The sequence below is a fragment of the Myotis nattereri genome, assembly GCF_964212035.1.
Source record: "Myotis nattereri genome assembly, chromosome: 4".
Lineage (NCBI taxonomy): Eukaryota > Metazoa > Chordata > Mammalia > Chiroptera > Vespertilionidae > Myotis > Myotis nattereri.
Window position 1 is genome coordinate 60,088,521 of NC_138079.1, and position 10,146 is coordinate 60,098,666.

The window sequence follows — 10,146 nt, forward strand, 5'->3', positions numbered from 1 at the left end:
ACCTGGGACCCTTCAGTCCGCAGGCCGACGCTCTATCCACTGAGCCAAACCGGTTTCGGCCCGTTAAGTATTATTAACTATAAGCACAATATTGTACAATGATTTCTAAAAAGTTTTCGTTTTTCATGCTTGAAAATTTATAACCATTGAATATCAATTTGCCATTTCCCCCTCCAACCAGCCCCTGACAACCACTATTAGACATTCTGCTTTGATGAGCTTGACTGCATTACATATTTCGTATTAGTTGAATCATACAGAATTTATTTCTATGACTGCTTATTTCACTTAGCATAATGTCCTTCAGGTTTATCCATATAGTAGCATATAGCAGGATTTTCTTCTTTTTATGGTTTAAAATATGTTATTATATATAGCACACTTTCCTACCTCTTCGGCACAGCTGGTTTCATGCTCATTTGGGGTGCAGGAGTCTAATAAATGATATCTAGATTTCTCATAAAAGGAATTTGTCCTTAAATTGTTGTATTATCCAGTTGTTGTTTTTTTTGTTTGTTTGTTTGTTTTTCGGTCCTTGTATTGTCCTCAGTGTATCCATTGGAGGAATGAGTGTCTGGGGCTTCCTATTCCACTATATTGCTGTTACCCCTCTTTCTTCTTCTGTTGCATAAATTACACACTCAACAGGTATGAACATTATAGCAATTTGAATCCACATATATGCTCAGAATGAGAAAGAGAAATATTTTAATGAATAATTCAAGGCTTAAAAGATTGACATCCAAGATGCATCTCTTCTATCTTTTACCTTAGTGTCTCTTTATTAACCTTGTATTTCTTTGCTTCTGTTCTATCACCCTCCTAATTTTACTGGGAAATCATGTTTGTTTTTTTCTTAGCTCTAACATTGCTTACAGAAGGACTGATATTCTCATTTCTTGTGCAACCAATTACTACTTGGATATCTCCACCTTGATATTCCAAAATATAACAAATCCATGTGAAAAATTGAAAACATTACCTTTACCCCATGTGCTCTTATTAAAGACTTTCCTTTCTTAGTTAATGGCATTTATAGTCTTCTCTTTCACAAACTGACAACCTCTCAAAACATCCTTAATGTCTATCACTTCTTATAGTTAATGAGTAACCAAACCACAGTGATTACAGCTGTTAGGTTCCTTGTGGAATCTGACCACCTTTATTTTCACTGCCATTCTTTCTCTCTCCTTATAAACAATTCTCTATGATTCTGACAGTGACCTTCCTCAAATCCCAATTTTATTTGCTTAATCAACTATTGAAAACCTACCCCTGCAAAATACACACCTTGCAAAGCCCTTTTACCTATACTAATACCACACGTATAGTCCAAAAGTCATTAGGATGAACCTCAAAGCTCCTTTTTAATATTTTGACTTAACCTTCCATCCTGGTGTTTGCTGCTTATTAGGACACATGTTGTGCTCTAAACACAGACTGTAGTTCCCATTACCCCCGGGCCCCTGCTTCCCTTCACACCTCCTTGTCACTGAACATATTGACCTGATTGGAATGTCCTATTTGGGATTCTCTGCCAAGAAAAGTAAGCAGATAATTTGTCTACTGTTGTATAAATATATTCTTACTTATTATAGAAATAATTTCAGGCTGTTTTTATAAAATTATAAATAAAATGTGATACTGGGAGGCTAGAAATATCTAAGAAGTTTTTCAGTGAGTTTCCCCTGGAATTAAGGCCCTTTTGTATACCCATTCCCTGGACTTATTGACTTAATTCAAAGGAACAATATATGCAAGAATTGACGAGATGCCATTTTCAAGATTAAATTAAAAATATTATGGCTTTGAACTTGAGTTCTCCCTGGAGCTCTCACTCTCATTTGGATTGATTGTCTGGGGACAGTCAGCTGCCATGTAATGAGGCTCAGAAGGATTAGTAACTTGGAAAGAAGCTCATAAAGTTAGGGGAATTTCAGGCTTTTATTAATCCCATAACCTCTTGTACTAGTCACCATGTTAATCTAACAGTTTGAAGACCTGCCAAAGGTCCTGAGGATCAAGACTCCTGAATTTTTTCAATATCCTTGAACTGACCGTGTCCCAGTTGAATTCCTAACCCAAGGATTAGTTCCTTAAATTATGAATTAATATTATCTCACATAGAATCTTCAGTGCACCTCACAAAACTCCTTCAATTGGTCAATGATGTTTCTGGGGCTTGTATCCAGTGAGAAGTCAGAGGGTAGTCCTTTTCTCCTCCATTCATACTTGTCCTTGGACCAAACCCTGAAGACACTTGATGAAGTTTAGATGGCCAACATTGCATATTAATTGGAACCTCTTGCAAGAGGATTGACAGAGTTTCTAGTCTTGTCTTACAAAGAGAAAGGAAGCGCTGACTGTGGGATTCACCCATCTCCCCTTTCAAAATGTGAGCAATGTTCCTTTACCTCAGCACTACTATTACAGAAGCCACAGATTTTCAGCCCTTTTGCCCTTTTATTTCTTACTAGTGACCCGGTGCACAAAATTCGTGCATGGGGGAGGGTGTGTTCCTCAGCCTGGTCTGCACCCTCTCCAATTTGGGACCCCTCGAAAAATGTCCTGCCAGTTTACAGGGATTGGGCCTAAACCACCAGCTGGACATCCCTCTCATAATCTGGGACTGCTGGCTCCTAACCGCTCACCTGCCTGCCTGTTTGCCAGATTGCCTCTAACCACTCTGCCTGCCAGCCTGCTCATCCCCAACTGCCCCCCTGCCATCCTGATCACCCCAAACTGCCACCCCTGCTGGCCTGCTCACCCCTACCTTCCATCCCCACTGGCCTGCTCATCCCCAAATGTGCCCCTGCTGGCCTGCTCACTCCAAACTGCACCCCCCCCCTGCTGTCCTGATCACCTCCAACTGACCCCCACTGATGGCCTGCTTGCACCCAACTGTCCCCCCTGCTGGTCTGCTTACCCCCAATGGCCGCATCCCCCACCGGCCTAATCACCCACAACTGCCCTCCCCTGTTGGCCTCTAACCACCTCTACCTCAGCCCCACCACCATGGCTTTGTCCAGAAGAACATCTGGAAGGTCTCCTGGAAGGTCTCCCAGTCTAATTAGCATATTACTCTTTTATTAGTATAGATATATTTGTCTGTAAATATGATTATGATTGCAGATATGAGTAGGACCAGGTAAAATTTTATAGAATGGGCCTTTTATTACAGATGGTTTGCCATGTATGCATTTTTTCTAAAGAAGTAAGAATTACTTTAAAAAATGTTTCAGGAAGTCATTGAGAAATTTACAGTATCTGCTTTTCTTCCAATAAAGGTGTCACTTTTATGCCAGAGTGAGAATTATTTGTATGCTTTGTATGTCAGCATTGGGCCACTGTGACTGGGGGGCACTTAGCTTGACTTGAGAGTAATTATCTTGCTCACTGGCTGGGAGGGAGGGTTTGTGGCAGAGGAGATAAATACTGGGTTCTGGATTATTCATAGATTGCTGACTTTCTGGATTGACAGTGCAAGCCCCTCCTTTTATTGATGTCCACCTTCTGTTGACAGACATCTACCCTGGGAGAGAAATAAGATGAAACTCTTTCTTGTCATTGTAAAAAGCATTTGAATTCCTAAGGTGTGATAAGGCCACCCAACCATCCACAGTCAAGGTACACATTTTCATGGAGGATGTTCCCACTCTTAAATAAATTAAAACAATTTTTTGCCGAAACCGGTTTGGCTCAGTGGATAGAGTGTCGGCCTGAGGACTGAAAGGTCCCAGGTTCGATTCTGGTCAAGGGCATGCACCTGGGTTGCGGGCACATCCCCAGTGGGAGATGTGCAGGAGGCAGCTGATCGATGTTTCTCTCTCATCGATGTTTCTAACTCTCTATCCCTCTCCCTTCCTCTCTGTAAAAAATCAATAAAATATATTGAAAAAAAACCAATTTTTTTCTTTTAATTTAAACTTTCTTTATAACTGTTTTCTTATTACTTAAAAGCTAGTTTTTTTTTTTTTTAAACTGCTTCCAAAGCTTTTCAAGCTGTATATGTCCTTGGGATGAATTTATAAATAAGAATTGAGCCCGGTGGGTGTGACTCAGTGGTTTAGCATTGACTTATGAACCAGGAAGTCACAGTTTGATTCCAGGTCAGGCCACATGCCCGGGTTTTGGCCTGATCCCCAGTACGGGTGTGTAGGAGGCAGCCAATCAATGATTCTCTCTCATCACTGATGTTTCTATCTCTCTCCCTCTCCTTTCCTCTCTGAATCAGTAAGAATATATTTGAGAGAAAGAGAGAGAGAGAGAGAGAGAGGAGAGAGAGAGAGAGAGAGAGAGAGAGAGAGAGAGAGAGAGAGAGGAGTGTATATGTTTGTAAATAAGAAAACATGTATTTGTTGCTCTTAGAAAGTCTTATTTTCTTTCATTAAAATTGTGCAGTATAGGGAACTCCATAGATTCTCTCAATTTGAAGAAAGTTAGAGGGAAAGATACTAATTCAGAGTTCCTTGGGAAAATGTATCACTTATATAATTTTTTTTTTTTAAATATATTTTATTGATTTTTTACAGAGAGGAAGGGAGAGAGAGATAGAGAGTTAGAAACATCGATGGGAGAGAAACATCGATCAGCCGCCTCCTGCACATCTCCTACTGGGGATGTGCCCGCAACCCAGGTACATGCCCTTGACCGGAATCGAACCTGGGACCCTTCAGTCCGCAGGCCGACGCTCTATCCACTGAGCCAAACCGGTTTCGGCTAATTTTTTATGTTTATTTTTTTTAAATCAAAAACTGAAATATTTTCTATTCAGAAAATATATTTGGATCTAAATATCTTCTATAATTTTAAACCTAAAATATCAATTTAAATATTTTAAAAATGGTTGGGATGTTTGTTTTTTTAAATAAGTTAGGTTACTGGAGTTCTACATGTTACTGGATCACTTGGGGTAATTTTCTGATTGGAAAATTAAGAATTATAGTCAGAGGGAAGGACATTAGAATTTTAAAAGAACATATTCAATTTACTTTAGAAGCCGAACCTCTCTTATCATGTGACTTATTTTGTATGTCTGTTAAACTATATTATCACATAAGCATTGCTGCTATTGGGACAAACAGTGACAGTTGATTCAGTTCACTTGAATGTCCACTGTCTGTTTTTAATTTGTATGTTCGTTTTGACTCTGTCATATGCTCAATCTTCAGTGGAAGTCATGAGAACCTATTATTTTTGCCTGCTCCCTCCTTTACGTTGGAAATATTCTTTTTTACCCAGATGGACCTTAACTTTGACGTAAGGGATTGTTTCAGTTGCTAACTTTTTTCTTCCTTGTCAAGTAAGAGAGTTGTGAACTCTTCAGTGATGTCTTCCCCAGGATATTTGCAGATGTGGTTTAGAAAAGTCATTTCATCCCCGACCTTTGCATGTCAGGTGCTGGGGTGCCCGGGTGCCTCCCTCCGATCTCCATGGCGATCACGGGGCCGCAGGTCAGCTGGCAACCCCGGCCCCCGGGAGTCCGGGGTTGCCACCTGGCCTGTTGCCCGGCTTTCTGATGGCGATCACCGGCTGGGGGGTGGGGAAAGGCGGCCTTTGCCCGCCCCCCAGCTCTTGCCTGCCGCCTGGGTTGCCGATCACCATTCTTCCATCTTTCCCCTTTCATCTCCCATCATTGCACGTATGCAAATTAACCACCATCTTTGTTGGCCGTTACCACCATCTTTCTTGGCAGTTAATTTGCTTATTGCCCTGATTTGCCAATGAAAAGCGTAGTGGAGGTATGGTTAATTACCCTTTTTGTCTTTTATTAGATAGGACTAGAGGCCCAGTGCATAAATTTTGCGCACGGGTTGGGTCCCTAGGCCTGGCCGGCGATCAGGGCCGATCAGAGCCTTCCTTCCCCCAGCTGCCGGCTGCTGGCTGCTGGCTGCCAGCCAGGGCCTACCTTCCCCTGCTACTGCCTGCCGGCCAGGGCCTACCTTAGTTCTGCACCACCCCCTTGTGGTCAGCACATGTCATAGCGAGTGGTCAAACTCCTGGTAGGTGAAACTCCTGGTAGGTGGAACTCCTGAGGAGACAATTTGCATAGTAGCCTTTTATTATATAGGATACTTGGCATTTCTCCTCCATCGACAAAAGAACTAAAATTAATATCTTTCTCACAGCAATTTCTTTTCTTTCCTGGCATTTAGGGTGCTTTGCCAGCATTTTACTAACAGGCCAATCTCAAACACTTATAACAAGCTCAAATCTTTGCCTTACAGGACAAACATAAGCCAAATCAGTTTTGTTTTCAAAAGGTTTTTATTCTACCTTCCTTTCTCCTCCTGTTATAAAATTCCAGTCTTGGTGTAAGACCATTAGCAGGCAACACCATGTCCAATGTTGGGTTGGGGGTTTGGCATAGATTATTCAATGAGCATCTATAGCCTCATTTACCCTTTCTGTTAGCTTTCCTTCATCCAGCTTGGTTGAGATAAGCAACTCTTCCTCCTAGCAAAGATTTCACCTAGTATTTGAAATTTAGAATAATTCCTAAAATGCTAGACAACAAAATCTGGAACTCTACCTCAGGAATCTAATGGTAGCCAGAGGAAGGGATGTGCCTACCCCCGGCGCCCCACACACCACTACCAGCAAGCCAGGTTTGCCACACCTGGACCAGATTTTCACTTTTCACATAAATAAAGTTGGAACAGTGCCTGCTTTAGAAATCCATCATGTCTCTATAGTTGATTTGGGCTAAAAACTAAGTCTAGTTTATTCTCCTCTTACTAGTGAAAATGATTTAGCTCAGTCTCTGTGTGTGTATCTCAAAAGCATATTGTTTTAAAATTATCTTTATGTAGGAAAATGTCTTTTCTACTCTTTGGTTATGTATCCAAACTTCATGAAAACATGTTTGAAAAACTTTTGTTATGTCAAGATGCTTCTCTATATAGCCAATCAGTATATAAAATCTGCTATGATATATGAAAGGTAAAAAGGTAAATTGCCTTTTTTTTTGCATCTTAAAATCTTCAAAGAAAATTGAAGTGTTCATATTCTTTTGGTTGTGCACTTCACCTGGACACAAAAAATCAACAAAGAATAAATGATGTTGTTATAAAAAAATATTGTTAAACATTTGTGTATGTGAAGTACTAAAATAGAGTGACATCTGAGTATCTTATCCTTGGATAATTCTTTTATCAATTGTTTGATGTAATCTAACAATTATTCATAACATGCTGCAATTGCAAAGGGTTCGCTAGACAAATGATAGCCTACACTTCTGCTTCTTCATTATAATCCATGATGTTTATATTTATCCTTAAGATAAAAAAATTACTTAAGGATATATAAAAGGCACAAAGTGCTTTGTTGAATGTAATGTAGTGTAGAGTACCATCTGAGAAGAGGAGCACTTAACCTCTCATTAAAATTACTGTATGGCCAGCCTCTGTTATCCACAATGACACATTAATGGAGGGAAAATGTCTTTAATCCTCATCAAGGATATGTTTTTATTGATTTTTAGAGAGAGTGGAAGGGAGAGGGAGAGAGAGAAACATGGATGTGAGAGAGAAACATTGATGGCTGCCTCCTTATATTCCAGGGATTGAAACCGAAACCTATGTATGTGCTGTAATTCAAAATCAAACCCATTACGTTTTAGATGTATGGGACGATGTTCAACCATCTGAGCCACCTGGCCAGGGCAGGAAAAAAGTTTATATATATATATATATATATATATATATATATATATATATATATATATAAATTTCAAAGAGGAAGGGAGAAAGAAAGAGAAAAATATCAATGATGAGAGAGAAACATCATTGCATCATTGATCAGCTGCCTCCTGCACAACCCCTACTGGGGATCGAGCCCCCAACACAGGCATGTGCCCTTGACCAGTATCAAACCCAGGACCCTTCAGTCAGAAGGCTGACGCTCTACCCACTGAGTCAAACCGGCTAGGGCAGAAATTTTTTTTTTTTTGTCTTATCAATAAAGTAGAGATTGGAAGCAGGACAATACTATTTTTATGTGTCTCATCTATCTTTTCTTCTTTATGTAGGCATTATTTGATATCCTTTGTATTCCACATTCCTAGAGAGCATCATCTCTATTTCTCAACTCATTAAATTAACCGATTTTTTTTTATCACAGTTGATAGTTATTTTTTCTATATTAAATATTTACCTATCAACTTGGAGTGCTTACCAGAGCACAGATTTTTTTAAGTGCCTATTATTTATTACACTGAAACAAAATCATGCCTTTTGGCTTAATCCTACTGAGTCAAGAACATTAACAATAATTTGCATACAATAAAGTTCCTGAAACATAGCAGATGAATTACTTTATATATACATTTTAAGCATACTAGGTATTTATGACTCAGAAGTAACCTTGGACATTTTTTAAACAGCAAAAATATACAATACAGAAATAATATTGGCCAAATGCCTCGTGTTTTTATCCCGGAGACACACCACAGAAATCCCAAGTTAAGACAACTTTGCAAAATGTTTTGAATATTAAGAATGTTTTTGGCTCTAACTGGTTTGGCTCAGTGGGTAGAGCATCGGCTTGCGGACTGAAGGGTCCCAGGTTCGATTCTGGTCAAGGGCATGTACCTTGGTTGCAGGCACATCCCCAGTAGGGGGTGTGCAGGAGGCAGCTGATAGATATTTCTCTCTTGTCGATGTTTCTAACTCTCTATCCCTCTCTCTTCCTCTCTGTAAAAAATCAACAAAATATATTTTTTTAAAAAGAATGTTTTTGGGAGTGGACACAATTCTGAGGCATGAGTCCATTGAGAGAGCACACCTGTTTCTCCACTCCCCTCACGAGGTTCAGTACGGGCTCCCACCGTGAAAGAGCTGCTAGATCACTTCTGACTCAGATGGGTAATCATTGGATGGTGTAAGTGACTTTTGCATCTTCACTGCAATGAATGATTGTTTGTAAAATGCATGTCTGTTTTAAAACATAACTGTATCCCAGCAGACGAAGCAGCAGGCACTGTTGGTCGTCTGAGAGTAACATCTGCTCCCCACCCATCTGTGGGCCTGTCAGTGGCACCATGGACTTGATTATAGTCACCTTTCTACCATATTAATTACCATCATAGCGGTACTCTGTTTCTTGGCAGTGGAAACTACTCACTAATGCCTTATTCCTATGAATGCATTTGGGGCACAACACATTATTCTCCAGGTGTGGGGGTGGAAAGTTGCAGGAAGGTACCAAGAACAGTGAACACACTTGCCCTGGTTTCTCAGGAACCCAGGCTCTCCCAGCATCAAACTGTAGCTGAACCCAACCCTCTGTGTCTGCAAGGAGACATTGTCCATGGACCACCCCCCCACTTGTAACCAGAGGCCTCCTGAGGTGACCCCACAGTCTCCAGCTTCCCAGTCTTCCTAGTCGTGGCTGCCGTTCTGCTCCAGGAGGCAAACACATCATCTGGGGTGGAAGTTGTCACGAAAATATTGTCCATTCCCTCCAGGAGAGCAGCAGCACCCCCGTCAGGTGCAGCACTTCACCCCGCCCCCCTCCGCCCCTGGAACAGTCACTTCAGGAAAACCAAAACTGTCCAGCATCTTCAATTTCCCCCTTTTGCATCTTCAGTTTCCTTTGAGGTAGTGTCAATATCTTTGCTTCCTCTGATTTGATAGGAATATCCGTTTGAGTAGGGTAAGCGTATTCACGCAGCCTATGATATGTTTCCCGTTTCACTGGTGCTCAGCTTTAATTGCTGGCTCCAGCCCCTCAGGATGTCTCAGTGAATCAGGTTAACTGGTGGCAAGTGAATGGGCAGCGGAGGAATTGGTATCTTCTTGTGAACTCTTACTCTTGTATTTTCTTGTGCCATCTTTTGTGGACAGGAAGCTTTATCATCTTTCTTAGATCTCTCCCATTTGGTCTCCATTCCTGAGGATCTTTGTCTACTTGGTTCACCAGCAGCTCTGTGTTTCTGTTTAGTTTGTACTGGTTGGGATTTTGAAGCTTTTTTCCACTCCCCTGATTTCTTTGGGGACTTCCATTTGGTTGCAGGCTCCTCCCCAGCTGGGCTCTGGTCAGGGTGCGTGTAGGAGGCAACCAATAGATGTGTTCCCCTCACATAGATATGTCTCTCTGTCTCACAAATTGTTCATACTTGTCTGGGCAAAATAAATTTTACATATG

General features: G+C 40.9%; 1 pseudogene across 1 annotated transcript; it reads right to left on the bottom strand.

Moving 5' to 3' along the window:
- Positions 1-9,072: 9,072 nt before the first annotated feature.
- LOC308518066 (developmental pluripotency-associated protein 4-like) lies at positions 9,073-9,889 on the bottom strand (annotated as a pseudogene). Its single transcript has one exon. The product of its transcript is annotated as a developmental pluripotency-associated protein 4-like (transcript).
- Between the last annotated feature and the right edge of the window lie 257 nt (positions 9,890-10,146).